Source organism: Dendropsophus ebraccatus, chromosome 3, assembly GCF_027789765.1.
Source record: "Dendropsophus ebraccatus isolate aDenEbr1 chromosome 3, aDenEbr1.pat, whole genome shotgun sequence".
Lineage (NCBI taxonomy): Eukaryota > Metazoa > Chordata > Amphibia > Anura > Hylidae > Dendropsophus > Dendropsophus ebraccatus.
The window spans coordinates 133887112-133903398 of NC_091456.1; positions in this window are offsets into that span (position 1 = coordinate 133887112).

Sequence of the window (16287 nt, forward strand, 5' to 3'; positions counted from 1 at the left end):
AGGTCCCCTGTGATCATTGACTGATGGTAGTACAAGAAGTAGTAAGAAGTACAAGAGCCCTGAACTAGATGCTTGGGGTTGGGGGGGGGGGGTTGGGGGGGGGTTGGGGGGGGGCACCGCCATGAAGCTGCGCCATGGGACACAGATAACCTGTGGTGAGCTGCTACTTTAAATACTTTTAGATTATGTTCCCACACAGTATTTTGATTAGTATTTTGCAACAAAAACTAGGAGTAGATTTAAACTCAGAAAGACTGTTACACACTGTAGAAATTTTGTGGATGGCCATTGTTTTAAAATAACAGCAATTATTTATCATTAAATTGGGTCCATCCACTAAAGTTCAACAGTCTCTGTGAACATAGCCTTCCTGTGTTTTCACACACCTGTAGGTGTTAAAGGGGTTGGCCACTTTATAGTAAAATAGGTAAGTACAAAGTATTAGTAAGTGTTCTGCCTGTATATACTGACAGCAGCTCCCTCTGTACCTCATAGAGCCAAAATCAGACTCCCCTCCTCCAGACTGGGCTGCCCTGCTCTGTTTTGTTTCTGTCCATAAAATGGCCGACATGGAGGAGCATGTGACCATGCCCTGTCCCCTGTGTCCTCCATAGACATATACAGGCTCAGTGGTGGACACTGGGGGGCGGGTCTTGGTCACATGCTTCTCCATGTCAGCAATCTTATGGACCAAAACACCACAGAGCAGGGCATCCCAGCCTGGAGGAGGGGAGTCTGATTTTAGCTCTATGAGGTACACAGGGACCTACTGTCAGTAAGTGCAGTGAATGCACTTACTGAGGCTGGGTTCACACTATGTATATTTCAGTCAGTATTGTGGTCCTCATATTGCAACCAAAACCAGGAGTGGATGGAAAACACAGAAAGGATCTGTTCACACAATGTTGAAATTGAGTGAATGGCCGCCATTAAAACAACGGCTGTTGTATTGAAATAATGGCAGTTATTTACTGTTATATGGCGGCCATCCACTCAATTTCAACATTGTGTGAACAGATCCTTTCTGTGTTTTTAATCCACTCCTGGTTTTGGTTGCAATATGAAGATCACAATACTGACTGAAATATACGTAGTGTGAATCCAGCCTGATACTGTACACTGAGCAATTTTACTATAAAGTGGAAAACTCCTTTAAAATTCCATTTTGGGGACATGATCTACGGCGCAAAAAAACGATTAAGCCATTGTGTGTCCGTGTCACATATCTGATAGTGGATCCTCACAAATGCGGACAGTTACTGAAACACATTTGTAATCCTGTCCGCTTTTGTGGCTCCGCATTTACAGACAGGGTTACTGATGTGTGAATGGGACTTAAAAAGGTTACCCTGCGCTACAAAAACATGGCCACTTTCTTCCAGAGACAGCCCCACTCTTGTCTCCAGCTTGGGCAGGGTTTTTCTGCTCAGTTCCATTGAAGTGAATGGAGCTTAATTGCAAACCTCACCTAAACTGGAGACAAGAGTCGTGTTGTCTCTGAAAGAAAGTGGCCATGTTTTTGTAGCACTGGATAACCCCTTTAAGGATGCATCACACATACAGAATCTGCTGCAGATTTGCAGGTATCAATGTAACTAAATGCATCAATCTCTCCTCCCATTCCTTAAAAATATCATCTGAGTACATCGGCTAAGTGTCTGGGGGAAGTTTTCTTGGCCCAGTTTCCTGTCATGTCACCTTTGGCGGACCATCAGCCAGAGAGTTTTCTTACCTAGCACAAGTTATATCAATGAAAACTAACTTTGAAATGAAATCAAATGTATATAAATCGAAATTAACTTGACACTTTTATTGTTGCCACTAACACTAAGATGGGATACAAAGGGGGCCATACAAGGGGAATTAAAAAGATGCTTAAAGGGGGATTGGAACGTGTTAAATGGTTTATTAGAAAGGGATAAGGTGTGTTACATTGTAATGACAGGATAAGGTGCTGAAGGCAGAAGATGAGGTGTCTGAATACTGGCCCCAAATTAACGGAGGAGGCCAGAGTGGTGTGTCCTCTATTCGGTGTTGCTGCCACTGTTTATCTAATGAGCAGTCAATGCCATTTACTGCTTTTAGCCTTGGCTTGGAGATCCTTACAGAGTACAATTAATGTAAATAAAAATGAACTTTAAAAATTAAATGAGTTGAAATTAAATTGACACTTCTATTGGTGCCATTTAAACTAAAGGATGCCACACAAGGGCAGATGAAAGGGTACTTGAAGAGGGATCGTAACGTGTTAAATGGTTTCACAGAAAGATTTTAGATTTTACGCCGCTGATCCACCAATGTCCACTGCTATCCTGGGAGAAAATGTAAAGCTTGTATGGCTGAAGACTATTTTTTTTTTTTTTAATTTTAGATTTTTCAATTTTTGACACTGTCACAAAAACAGCTCTTGTACAAACTTATACTATGTAATACTACCACTATCGCAGCTACATCATTTTAGCCGTTTTATTACAATTCATTAGGATTTGATTAGCGAATATTCATGAACCTTGCATAATACATTTTAACTAATTCACATCTCTAAACACAATGATATACATATAAAATGATCATATATGGGCAAAGGCTGATGGGTCTTGGTTATTTAAATTAAGATGTGCCAAAAAGTCTGATGGATATGGATACAAGGCTGAAGCAGTGCAATGGGTCAAAGAAGGGCCAAGGGTAGCTTCTGCAGAAATGCATGCATGTTATTGCATGTTATTACAACAAAAAAAAGTGGGGGTTTCCTCCCACTGGTGGCAGGCCGGCCCTCCACCAGTGCTTCACCCCCGGCTGCTCCCCGTGAATAGAATAGCACTCGGGAACAAGGCTGTGGTTAAAATAAAAAGCGCCCTGGCACCGGGTTCCCCCCGCTGGTGCCGTTCTATACATGGGCAAAACGTAAAGTGAATGTACCTGATGGTACATACACTTTAAATACTGCCGAATTTTATAATCTGTAAAACAATTGGAACAATATCCAAAATTACTACCATTATTTTACTAAATTGTACATAAACACTTAGGGGGAGATTTATCAACAGGGGTTTTTTCTAGATGTGGTCTATTTCTGCTTTGGTAAGAATAGACTGGTCTATTTAAAGTGCAATTTACTATCACAGATAAGCCTGGTCTATTTTCTGTGGTGCTGATTTGTTTGGCTCAGGATTGTTTCTAAATAGTCTGAGAATTGTCTCTAAATAGTCTCATAGGTCCTGGTTTGCCTCCTGGGTAATGAGCATTTTCTTCTCCCTTTCTTTTCCAGATAACGGCATGCAGAGGATTACGGCGGATTCGTTTGGACTATGTCGATGACCGGCGGACTTTAATGTGCAATAAAATGGTCAACGAGGGGTGTGGGGTTGTTTTTATTTGAATAAAAACATTTTTCGGTGTGTTGTGTTTTCTTTCATTACTTTATAGACTTAGTAGTGGAAGCCGTCTAATAGATGGAATCCATTACTAAGTCAGGGCCTAGTGTTAGCTGGTATAAAATGGCTAACACTAACCCCCCCATTATTACCCCAGTACCCAATGCCACCAGGGGTACTGGGAAGAGCCGGGTGCCAGTGGTCCCGGAGCGTCAAAATTGGCGCTCCTGGACTGGGGCGGCAGCAGGCTGGTAAGATTTAGGCTGGGGAGGGCCTAAACCAATGGCTCTTCCCACCCTGGTGTTACCAGGCTGCTGTTGCTTGGTTTTAACCCAGCTGGTTATGAAAATAGGGGGAACCCTACTTGTTTTTTTTTTTTTTTTTTTAAATAATAATTAAAAAAAACGAGTAGGGTTCCCCCTATTTTCATAACCAGCCGGGTTAAAAACCAAGCAACAGCAGCCTAGTAACACCAGGGTGGGAAGGGCCATTGGCTTAGGCCCTCCCCAGCCTAAATCTTACCAGCCTGCTGCCGCCTCAGTCCAGGAGTGCCAATTTTGACGCTCCGGGACCACTGGCACCCGGCTCTTCCCAGTACCCCTGGTGGCATTAGGTACTGGGGTAATAGTGGGGGGGGTTAGTGTTAGCCATTTTATACCAGCTAACACTAGGCCCTGTCTTAGTAATGGATTCCGTCTATAAGACAACTTCCACTACTAAGTCTGAAAAGTAATGAAAGAAAACACAACACACCTAGAAATTTTTTGTTATTCAAATAAAAACACCCCCCACACCCCTCGTTGACCATTTTATTGAAAAGTAAAGTCCGCCGGTCATCAACGTAGTCCAAACGAATCTGACGTAATCCTCTGCATGCCGCTATGTGAAAAAGAAAAAAAAAACACAAGCAAAGACAAACAGCAAGTAAGGGGTTAAGTCCCTGGGAGCCAGACTGTAACTCCCATGCTGGAGGTCACCCAGCTTTCCCTGCATCCTGTAAGGTTAACCCTTACAGGATCCTGGGAAAGCTGGGTGACCTTTAGCATGGGAATTACAGTCTGGCCCCCAGGGACTTAACCCCCTGGGGACCAGACTGTTGTGGCACTGCACCTGCACCAGCACCAGCAAGGAAGGGGGTTAAGTACCCCCTTTCCTTGCTGGTGCAGATGCAGTGCGCTCTGGGGAGGGGGGGGGGTTACCTGCTGCTTCGTCTTCCTCCTCCATTGTTGATAGCTGTCCCGGGATGTCCCGATAAGGCCCGGTCCCCTATACGGGCGTGTCCGATGCAGGGGCGGGGCTTATCATCGTTGGGGAGGGGCTTATCGGGACAGCTATCAACAATGAAGGAGGAAGAAGTAGCAGCCCCCCCCCCATGGAGATCACACTGCATCTGCCCCAGCAAGGAAGGGGGGCACTTAACCCCCTTCCTTGCTGGTGCAGATGCAGTGCGATCTCCATGGGGGGGGGGTTACCTACTACTGCTTCTTCCTCCTTCATTGTTGATAGCTGTCCCGAGATGTCCCAATAAACGCCATATAGGGGGCTGGTCTTATCGCGACATCCCGGGACAGCTATCAACAATGGAGGAGGAAGAAGAAGCAGCAGCAGGTAACCCCCCCTCCCCCCATGGAGATCGCACTGCATCTGCCCCAGCAAGGAAGGGGGGCACTTAACCCCCTTCCTTGCTGGTGCAGGTGCAGTGCCACAACAGTCTGGTTCCCAGGGGCTAAAGTCCTTGGGGACCAGACTGTAGCTTCTCTGCCGGGATTTTAAATTTCCCGCTCAGAAGAAGACCGCTTTCTGCTTTTGGGTGGGAAACCCTGTAGGCAGGGAATCCCGGCTTAATTAAGGGGATTCCCTGCTCCTGTACTCCAAGGAGGGGTGCGCTAAGGACCCTTCCTTACTGTACAGCCCCAGGGGGTTAGTAGTGATGCTACTGCATCACTACTTAACCCTTTACACTTCGTGGACCGGGTGCACAGCACCCGACCCACGGAGCAAACTCGCTCTACATTATAGGTGGTGAAATAGACCACCTCTAGTGTGGAGTGAGTTGCGACACATATTTTTTGATGCCTATACTAAATTTCTTGAGTAGTGTGTATATGTAGGCAGTGTTTCCATAATTTTGTTACCATGTCTGTTATTCTGTGTGACAGAAGTTTTTAGCATTAGAATAATGACTACTATATCACTACAATGACTGCTATATCATTAGTACAATGACTACTTTATCATTAATGGAATTAACTACTTGTTTTGGTGCAGCGCTTATAAGGCTTGAAGCATGATAGAGCTTTCTGACAGGCTTCTTATATACCTATTGTACATAAGTCACAATGATAGAGAAACCACATACAATCTGTCAACTTTAAATGATCACTTCAATAATTGTCATTTCAATAAATACGGCAGAAATCCATAGTAAAGGAGAACATGAAAGGAAATGAGAATTGACCCCTTCATGACACAGCCTATTTTGGCCTTGAGGACGAAGCCATTTTTCATTTTTGCGTTTTTGTTTTTTCCTCCTTGTTTCTGAGAACCTTAGCTCTTTTAATTTTCCATGTACAGAGCTGTTTGATGGCTTACTTTTTGTTGAATAAATTGTACTTTTTAACGACACCTTACATTTAATATTGAATCATAATAATGCAATATTTGGGGGTTTTCATTTTTGCACAGTGTACTTTATTACTAAACCAATATGTTATCTTGATTCTGTAAGTCAGTCTGATTACAATGATACCCATGTTTTTGTATTGTTTTGATACTTGCATGTTCACACTGAGTAAATCAGGCAGAATTCCATGGCAAAACTCTCTGCCACAGAATCTCGCCTGCCTCAATGTGCCATAGCCTGTCTATGGGAGTGCTCATGCGCCTCCGCTGCTGCTGCTTTCTGTTCAAAAAATTAACATGTACATTTTTTGAGCAGTGGAGGCATGCAAGCTCTCCCTTAGACAGGCTATGGCACACTGAGGCACCGTGGCATAGGGTTCCGCCTGATTTACTCAGTGTAAACCTGAGTAAGGTTATGTTCACACCATGGGATTGTAATGCGAAATGTCGGCTGTCTATTGATAATGATAGCCTCATGCTCATGGTCGTAGATATCAATAGACAGATGTCTTTTGCAGTTAAATGCCAGTTTCTGTAGTGGGAACATACTCAAACTTTTTTTTTGGGGGTGGGGGGAAATACTGAACTCAAGAAATACCAATACAATTGTTCATGCACCAACCAAACCATACTGAATCTTGCTACTATAGGTAATTGTAGGCATAATTTTAAAGTATAGTTCCCAGCAGATCAAGCTCCTTATTCTTTTACAATGGATATAATTTTTTAATGCAGCTCAGGTCATATATCATGTCTTATTTATTGGCAGAAATACATGTAATTTATATACTTATTAATAAGGAGCATAGTGCTATAATTTGAATATATGTAATCTAATATCTGAAACAGTATTAGGCTATGTTCCCACGGAATGGGCCATCATTTAAAAAAGAAATGCTATGCCTTTGCATACTATTTACCAATATTATTGGCACTTCACTCAATGGGAACATCTTTGAAGACTGGAGTGCGAGTATGTCACTCTAGAAAAAAAAACCCACTCCAATTGACCCACTGGATTGACTAAGAGGCGCACGCTTCTTAATGAATCCAGCCAGGCTGGAGCAGGTGTACATTTTTGCCATGATTTACGCCTGTGAGCACACGTAAATAATGGTAAATCAAGTGCCCCCCCTTCGCCCACTTATTGGGCGAGCCGAGATATGGCTGGCGCACCTCAGGGGCAAATTTTCTGTATCAGACCTCTTGGAGTCAGGGAAAACAATCAGGAAACCCACAGTCACACTGTGGGTGACCCGATCAGACAGTGACAGGAGTTGCTCCTGTCACCGACATTTAAACACTGTGACTATGTTCCTCATTTAACTGTGAGGACCTGGCTGTTGAGCTTTCTTTATAGTTCTATAGCAAAAGCATAGTATCATTTATGCCAGAGTGCTTGAAAACCCAGGCTTCCACGGCATAAATGTTTATTAGTGCTTGAAAAAGCACTATTTTTAATCCGTATTCTTCTTCAGTTTCCGTTTCATCCGTTTCTTCTTCTTCCAGCCATTTTTCTGGGCGTAATACAGCCTGAACAGCTTTGCGCACAGACTAAGTTCAAACTGCGTTTCGAAAGCCCTCGGCGGTGTGAGGTGTGCTATCTATTTTTCCTTTCGACTGGAATTGTCGTTTTTAAGAAATTTACATTTAAAGACCCCTAATTTCCCTTAAAAAATAATGGCCCATTAGAAATAATGGCCACACTCTAAACGCTAACAGCCAATCACAGCACATATGCAAAAAGCTGAAATATAGCAGCCAATAGAAATTCTAAGGTCTTGTCAGGCAATGTATCAAAACATCCACTCAGTCACATGTCCACTATTGGCCAATAAAAGATGTAATATATGGAAGGTCCTTAACAATTTTGTCTCACTGACATGAGTAAGATTGTCATGGTAACCGAGCAATGATCTTTACCATTATAAGTAGCAGTGGCGCTCTTAAAGGGACCCAAGCCACTCTTAAAGGGACGGGACCCAGATCGATCTTCAAGGGACCCAAATCACTCTTAAAGGGACCCATTTCGCTCTTAAAGGGACCCAGGCCGCTCATTAATGGACCCAGGTCGCTCTTAAAGGGACCCGGGTCAATCTTAAAGAGCGACCTGGGTCCCTTTAAGAGCGACCTGGGTCCCTCTAAGAGGGACCTGGGTCCCTTTAAGAGCGACCTGGGTCCCTTTAAGAGCGACCTGGGTCCCTTTAAGAGCAACCTGGGTCCCTTTAAGAGCGACCTGGGTCCCTTTAAGAGCGACCTGGGTTCCTTTAAGAGCGACCTGGGTCCCTTTAAAAGCCAACTGGGTCCCTTTAATAGCTAAATGGGTCCCTTTAAGAGCGACCTGGGTCCCTTTAAGAGCAACCTGGGTCCCTTTAAGTTCGCTCTTAAAGGGACACAGGTCGCTCTTAGAGGGATCCAGGTCGCTCTTAAAGGGACCCAAATCTCTCTTAAAGGGACAGGACCCAAGTCGCTGTTAAAAGGATGCGACCCAAGTCGCTCTTAAAGGGAGGGGACCCAAGTTGCTCTTAAAAGGACGGGACCCAAGTCGCTCTTAAAGGGACGGGACCCAAGTCGCTCTTAAAGGGACGGGACCCAAGTCGCTTTTAAAGGGACGCGACCCAAGTCGCTCTTAAAGGGACGGGACCCAATTTGCTCTTAAAGGGACACTACTCAAGTTGCCCTTAACCCCTAGACGACCCTGGACGTAACGTTACGTCATGGAAGTCTGTCCCCAGACGACCCATGACGTAACGTTACGTCATGGGCATTCCGCGCTGCAGGGGGTTAATAATAACATATAAAGTAAAGATCGCTGCTGATCCTTTCAGCAGCGACCTTTTACTCACCTGCAGCCGCGGAATCGCGTCCCCCACGCCATCACGATCTCTGTGATTGGCTGGCCAATTAAGGGCAGCCAATCACAGCGATACCGGTGCATTGTGGGCCGGTATGACGTTAGAAAACCGTGATTGGTGCTGTCAGAGACGCCGTGTACCACGTGACCCCCGCCCCCCGATCACCCGGATTGGCCGTTTGCCAGTAACTGGCCAATCACGGGCGAGGCGGGCGTTTCTAAATATTGATCCCTCCCTGCTCGCCCTCCTTTTCGTCAGGATCGGCGAGCAGAGAGGGTGTTTGTGAGTTGCCCGCTGCTGCCCCGTTGTGCCCCGTTGTGCCCTGCCATCGCCCCCCCTGTGCCATCGCCCCCCTGTGCCATCGCTCCCCTGTGCCATCCGCCCCCCTGTGAGATCCGCCCCTGTGCCATCCGCCCCCCTGTGAGATCCGCCCACCTGTGATATCCGCCCCCCCCCATTCCCCCCTGTGCCATCTTCCCCCCCTCTTCCCATCAGCTACTGCCCCCCTTCCTCCCCTGTCTTCTCCCTCTTCTCCCCCCTGTCTTCCTCCTCTTCTCCCCCCCTGTCTTCCTCCTCTTCTCCCCCCCTGTCATCCTCTCCTTCTCCCCTGTGCCCTCCCACTGTTTTTGTGCTCCCTCCCCCCCATCTGTGCCAGCCTCGTTGGTGGCATAGTGCAGGGTGATCAGCCAGCAGTGCCCACTGTGTGCTGCCTGGCTGATCTCCTGAAATTTGTGACTGTGCAGCAGCAGCAGCAGTAGTTCTACTGCTGCTGCTGCTCCTGTCTCTCTTGTTCTGATCAGTGACTCACCACTGATCAGCAACAAGTGGGCACAAGTTTTTTTTTTTGTAAAAAATAAAAAAATTTTGCTTGTTTTCCCCTGCGCCGCTCCGTGCTGCCCGTGCTGTCGCATCCGTCGGTGGCATAGTGTGTGCAGGGAGATCCTGTTAGCAGCATCCTCTGTGCTGCTAGCGGTCCCCCTGCCTCTCTTTGCCCCCCTCAGACCGTTCCTCCGCACCGCCCCCTCATCTGCCCACCTCACTTTCCCACCCCTGTGCCAGCCTCCCCCTGCCTCTTTTTGACCCCTCAGACCGTTCCTCCACCAGCCTCACCTGCCCACCCCTGTGCCATCCTCTCTTCCCCTCTTTGCCCCCTCAGACAGTTCCCCCCCACCTCACCTGCCCACCCCTGTGCCATCCTCCACCCTTGCCTCTTTGTTCCTCCAACCCCCACCCACCGCCCCGTTTCTCTTGTTCTGATCAGTGACTAATCACTGATCAGCAACAAGTGTGCCCCTTTTTTTCTCTAACAAATACCTTTTTCCCCCTTTTTTTGAGTCCGTGCTGCCCAGTCCCTCTGCCTCTCTTTGCCCCCTCAGACCTCACCTGCCCACCTCACCGACCCACCCCTGTACCAGCCTCTCCCCCCTGAGTCACTTTGCCCACTCAGACCGTTCCTCTGCCACCCTCCCCCTCACCTGGCCACCTCACCTGCCCACCCCTGTGCCAGCTTCTCCCCCCTGACTCTCTTTGCCCACTCAGACAGTTCCTCCGCCACCCACCCCCTCACCTGCCCACCCCTCTGCCATCCCCCCTGTCTCTCTTGTTCTGATCAGTGACTATTCACTGATCAGCAACAAGTGGGCACAGGTTTTTTTTCCCTTGAAAAGTGTAAGTGTAAAAAACACACACACTACACATAAATAAATTTTACTGATTTACATAACCCCCCATATCTAAATCTTACAAAAATGTCCCATCGTCTGTATTCGGCTGAAGAGGCATATGCTCTTATTGCCTCTGACACCGATACAGCCAGTGAGGGAGAAGAGGAAGATCCTACTTTCCTCGTTTCGACCTCCTCCTCTTCATCATGTAGCGATGATGAACCCCCAAGGCGCCGAAGGCGTCCAAGGCGAACGCCTCGGGCAGCCTCCCCCGATCTCCACCCCAGTGACCCCATCTCCACCCCAGCCCCCCATACAAGTGAGCCCATCTGGACCCCAGTCCCCCCCAATTTTGAGCCACAGATTCCCGATTTTGTGGGACAATCGGGAATCCAATTTGACCCCTCAGGCTTCACTGAAATAGACTTTTTTAAGCTCTTTTTCAGTGAAGAACTGATAAGTCTGATGGTCGTGCAAACTAATTTGTACGCCCAGCAGTTTCTGGCTCAGCACCCCGTCTTTTTTTTCGGGATCCCACAGCTGGACCCCAGTTGATGCAGCAGAAATGACCACGTTTTGGGGTCTTCTGCTGCACATGGGGCTAGTTAAAAAACCCCGAATTAGGCAGTATTGGAGTGTGGATATTTTATATAACACTCCAATACACCGGATGGTCATGACAAGGCATCGCTTTGAGGCCATCCTCAAATTCCTGCATTACAACGATAATGCAAGGTGCCCCCCCCCCCCCCGAGATGATCCCTCTTACGACCGCCTATACAAAATTAGGCCGGTCATTGATCATCTTGCGGCCAAATTTTCGGAGGTATATATCCCAGGGAAATATATCTCCATTGACGAATCCCTTTTCAGCTTCAAGGGGAGAGTCCAATTTCGCCAGTACCTGCCAAGTAAGAGGGCAAGGTACGGCATCAAACTCTACAAACTCTGTGAGAGTACCTCAGGGTACACTCACAGATTTAGAGTTTATGAAGGGAGGGACACCCACATCCAACCTCCAGAATGTCCCCCCACTCTGGGAGTTAGTGGGAAGCTTGTGTGGGAACTGATGTTCCCACTACTGGATAAAGGTTACCACCTCTACGTGGATAACTTTTATACCAGTCTCCCTCTTTTCAAATCCCTCAGAGCTCGAGCTACTGTAGCTTGCGGCACTGTGAGGAAAAATCAGAGAGGCCTCCCGAGATCTCCTGTGGCAGAAGTACTGCGACGGGCTGTCTTCAAGGCCCATTGTAGCGACAACCTGGTATTAGTCAAATATAAGGACAAACGCGATGTCCTTATTTTGACTACTATCCATGGTCCTGGCACGACCCCTGTCCCTGTCCGCGGTACCACCGCAGTAGCACTCAAACCCGATTGTATTTTGGACTACAATCGGTATATGGGAGGAGTTGATCTTTCAGATCAAGTCCTAAAGCCATATAGTGCTCTGCAGAAAACAAACATCTGGTACAAAAAGTTAGCCGTGCACATGGTCCAAACGGCAATGTACAACGCGTTTGTACTTTACCGTTGTGCCGGCCACCCTGGGAAATACCTCCAGTTTCAGGAGGCAGTTGTCAAGGCCCTGATTTTTTGTGGAGGAGAAGGAGGAGGGCCTAGTACTTCTGCAGCTGCAACTGGAGGTCCCCGTATCGTGCCAGGGCAGCACTTTCCTGGCGAAGTCCCTCACACTGGCAAGAAGGGCAAAAGCCAGAAAAGGTGTCGCGTGTGCTACAAAAGGGGGTTTAGAAAGGACACGTGTTTTCAGTGTGATACATGTTCTGATAAACCTGGCCTCTGTATAAATGAATGCTTCAAGACGTACCATACGTCTATGGAGTATTAATTCCCAACCTGCAAAATTTCCAAATTTGTCCTTTCCACTTCTGGTCACTGGTCACTAGAGATGAGCGGACCGTTGGACTTTTGGTCGCTCTCTCGTAATGCCTGTGATCCCGGCTGCATAGTTGCTCTCCCGCGAATATGCGGGCAGGATATTCCAGGGAATTCAACATGGATTCCCTGGAATATACTGGCCACATATTCCCGGGAGCGCAAATATGCAGCCAGGAACACAGGCATTACGAGAGAGCGCCGATGCCATCGGACCAAAAGTCCGAACAGTTCGCTCATCTCTACTGGCCACATGTAGGGTTTATTTTTATTTTATTTTATTTTTATATAGGGTACATAGGGTCCATTTACACGGAAAGATTATCTGCCAAAGATTTGAAGCCAACGCCAGGAATGGATTTGAAAGAGGAGAAATCTCAGGCTTTCCTTTATGACCTGATCTCTGATCCAGCTTTGGAAACAGACTATAAACAGAGATCAGGTCGTAAAGGAAAGTCTGAGATTTCTCCACTTTCAAATCCATTCCTGGCTTTGGCTTCAAATCTTTGGCACATAATCTGTCAGATAATCTTTCTGTGTAAATAGACCCATACACGGCATAATTAGTGGAGGGCAGACTTTCCATGTCGGCATCACATGCCGATGTGGAAAGTCATACTGGCCTGACAGTTGAGCTTCTATGTTTCAACTGTCAGCCAATGCCGTGCCTATCTCCTAATTTAGACCTCAAATACACATGGGCTCCCAAGGCCCATTGTATTTGCAGGCTTATAATTAGAGCCAGATTTAGATTTTTTTTTTCTAGAAGGGACATACACGGCATAATTAGGGCATGATCACACTGAGCAAAATCGGGGGAATTCCAAAGCAGAGCTCCACTTGTCTCAGTCTCAAACAGTGTTAGTATGGGAGGGCTCGCGCGTCTCCGCTCAAAGAATTTACATGTCAGTTCTATGAGCGGAGGCGTGCAAGCCCTCCCATAGACACACTGGTTTACACTGGGGCAGGTGGAATTCCAACGTTTTTGCTCGGTGTGAACGCACCCTTAGGGCCAGTTCACAATGAGTAAACACGGTGTAAATCCCACCGTGCTCAGTGTGCTGCTGTAAGTGAATGAGAGGATGCACGCTAGTTTGAGCGGAGAGGACAGGGAGCGGACCAGCGAGCACCCTCTCATTCACTTACAGCAGCACACTGAGCACGGCGGAGAGGTCCGCCACGGAATAACGCCGTGTTTACTCAGTGCGAACTGGCCCTTTAGTGGAGGGCAGACTTTCCATGACGGCATCAAATGCCGACGTGGAGAGTCATACTGGCCTTACAGTTGAGCAGTGCGAAAATTGGCATTTCTAATTTTCAACTACTGCAGCACATTCAGTCCAGGAAAATAAATTTTTGAAATGCTTTTGCACCCTACACCTCCTAAATACATTTCTTGGGTGGTGTAGTTTCTGTAATGGCGTCCTTTTGCTTGGGCATTTTTCTATTTATTTTCCTGAGAATGTCTGCAACTGTCAGCCAACTCCGTGCATGTCTAATTTATTTTTCTCTTTTAACCCTACCTATGTGCCGGTCACCAGTGAGGTCCGTGTAGCATGAGGGCTCAAAAGGGCATTCCGGCCTCAAAAGGGCACTCTGTCCTTTTGGAGGCTTGTCCTGTGCCCACATAGCAATTCATTTCCACACCTATATGCAAAGTGGATACTCCCCACAAGTGGGGTCCATATGCTCACTACACCCCTTGTTAAATTCCTTGAGGGGTGTAGTTTCCATAATGGGGTCACTTGTGGGGCATATCTACTGTCTTGGTAACCTGGGGGCTTTGTTAATTTAACATGGCTTCAATGATCCTTTCCGGCCTCAAGAGGGCACTCTGTCCTTTTGGAGGCTTGTCCTGTGTCCACTTAGTAATGTATGTCCACTTGTGGGGTATTCCCCCCTTCGGCGGAAATTGCTCTGCTCATTCCCCATCCACCCCACTTTTAACCCCTTGAGAAAATGAAAGATTCCAGGCTAGACCAACCTTTTAGTCTAAAAAATTTAATTTTTTATACTAAAATGTTGGTCTAGCCTGGAATCTTTCATTTTCACAAGGGGTTAGAAGAAAAAAATACCCCCTAAACATGTAGAGAATTTGCCCCCGAGTATGGAAATACCTCACATGTGGACATAAAGTGCCAAGCGGGCGCAAGGAAAGCCTCCAAAGGGAAGGAGCACCGTTTTGGAAGCTGGATTTGGCGAAAATAGAGGACGGACACCATGTTGACTTTACAAAGCGCCTGTGCTGCCAAAACAGTGAAAATACCCACAAGTGACCCCATTATGGAAAGTACACCCCTCAAGGAATCTAAAAAGGGGTGTAGTGAGCATATGGACCCCACTGGTGGAAGGCACATAGGTGGAACAATGTGCTGTGAAAATGAAAAAATTCATTTTTTAATTTTTACAACCCATTGTCCCATATTTTGCCTGCCAGTGGGGTCCATATACTAACTATACCCCTTGTTACGTTCCTTGAGGGGTGTAGTTTCCATAATGGGGTCACTTGTGGGGGGTTTCTACTGTTTTGGCAGCACTGGGCCTTTGTAAAGGCAACATGGCCTCCGTCCTCCAATCTTGCCAAATCCAGCTTCCAAAATCCAAACGGCGCTCCTTCCCTTTGGAGGCTTTCCTAGCGCCCACTTGGCATTTCACGTCCACATGTGGGGTATTTCCGTACTCGTGGGGAAATGCTCTACATGTCTAGCAGGTTTTTTTCTTTTTTAACCCCTTGTGTAAATGAAAAATTTGAGGCTAGACTAACTTTTTGGTCAAAAAAAAGTAATTTTTCATTTTCTTAGCAGATTGTGCCTGCCACCAATAGGGTCCATATGCTCACTACACCCCTTGTTACGTTCCTTGAGGGGTGTCGTTTCCATAATGGGGTCACTTGTGGGGGGTTTCTACTGTTTTGGCAGCACTGGGCCTTTGTAAAGGCAACATGGCCTCCGTCCTCCAATCTGGCCAAATCCAGCTTCCAAAATCCAAACAGCGCTCCTTCCCTTTGGAGGCTTTCCTAGCGCCCACTTGGCATTTCACGTCCACATGTGGGGTATTTCCGTACTCGGGGGGAATTGCTCTACATGTCTAGCAGGTTTTTTTCTTTTTTAACCCCTTGTGAAAATGAAAAATGTGAGGCTAGACTAACATTTTAGTTAAAAATATAAAATTTTTCATTTTCACGGCACATTGTTCCACATTTGTACCGGTCACCAGTGGGGTCCATAAGCTCACTATACCCCTTGTTACGTTCCTTGAGGGGTGTAGTTTCCATAATGGTGTCACTTGTGGGGGTTTCTACTGTTTTGGCAGCACTGGGCCTTTGTAAAGGCAACATGGCCTCCGGCCTCCAATCCGGCCAAATCCAGCTTCCAAAATCCAAACGGCGCTCCTTCCCTTTGGAGGCTTTCCTAGCGCCCACTTGGCATTTCACGTCCACATGTGGGGTATTTCCGTACTCGGGGGGAATTTCTCTACATGTCTAGCAGGTTTTTTTCTTTTTCAACCACTTGTGAAAATGAAAAATTTGAGGCTAGACTAACTTTTTGGTCAAAAAAAAGTAATTTTTCATTTTCTTAGCAGATTGTGCCTGCCACCAATAGGGTCCATATGCTCACTACACCCCTTGTTACATTCCTTGAGGGGTGTAGTTTCCATAATAGGGTCACTTGTGGGGGGTTTCTACTGTTTTGGCAGCACTGGGCCTTTGTAAAGGCAACATGGCCTCCGTCCTCCAATCTGGCCAAATCCAGCTTCCAAAATCCAAACAGCGCTCCTTCCCTTTGGAGGCTTTCCTAGCGCCTACTTGGCATTTCACGTCCACATGTGGGATATTTCCGTACTCGGGGGGAATTGCTCTACATGTCTAGCAGG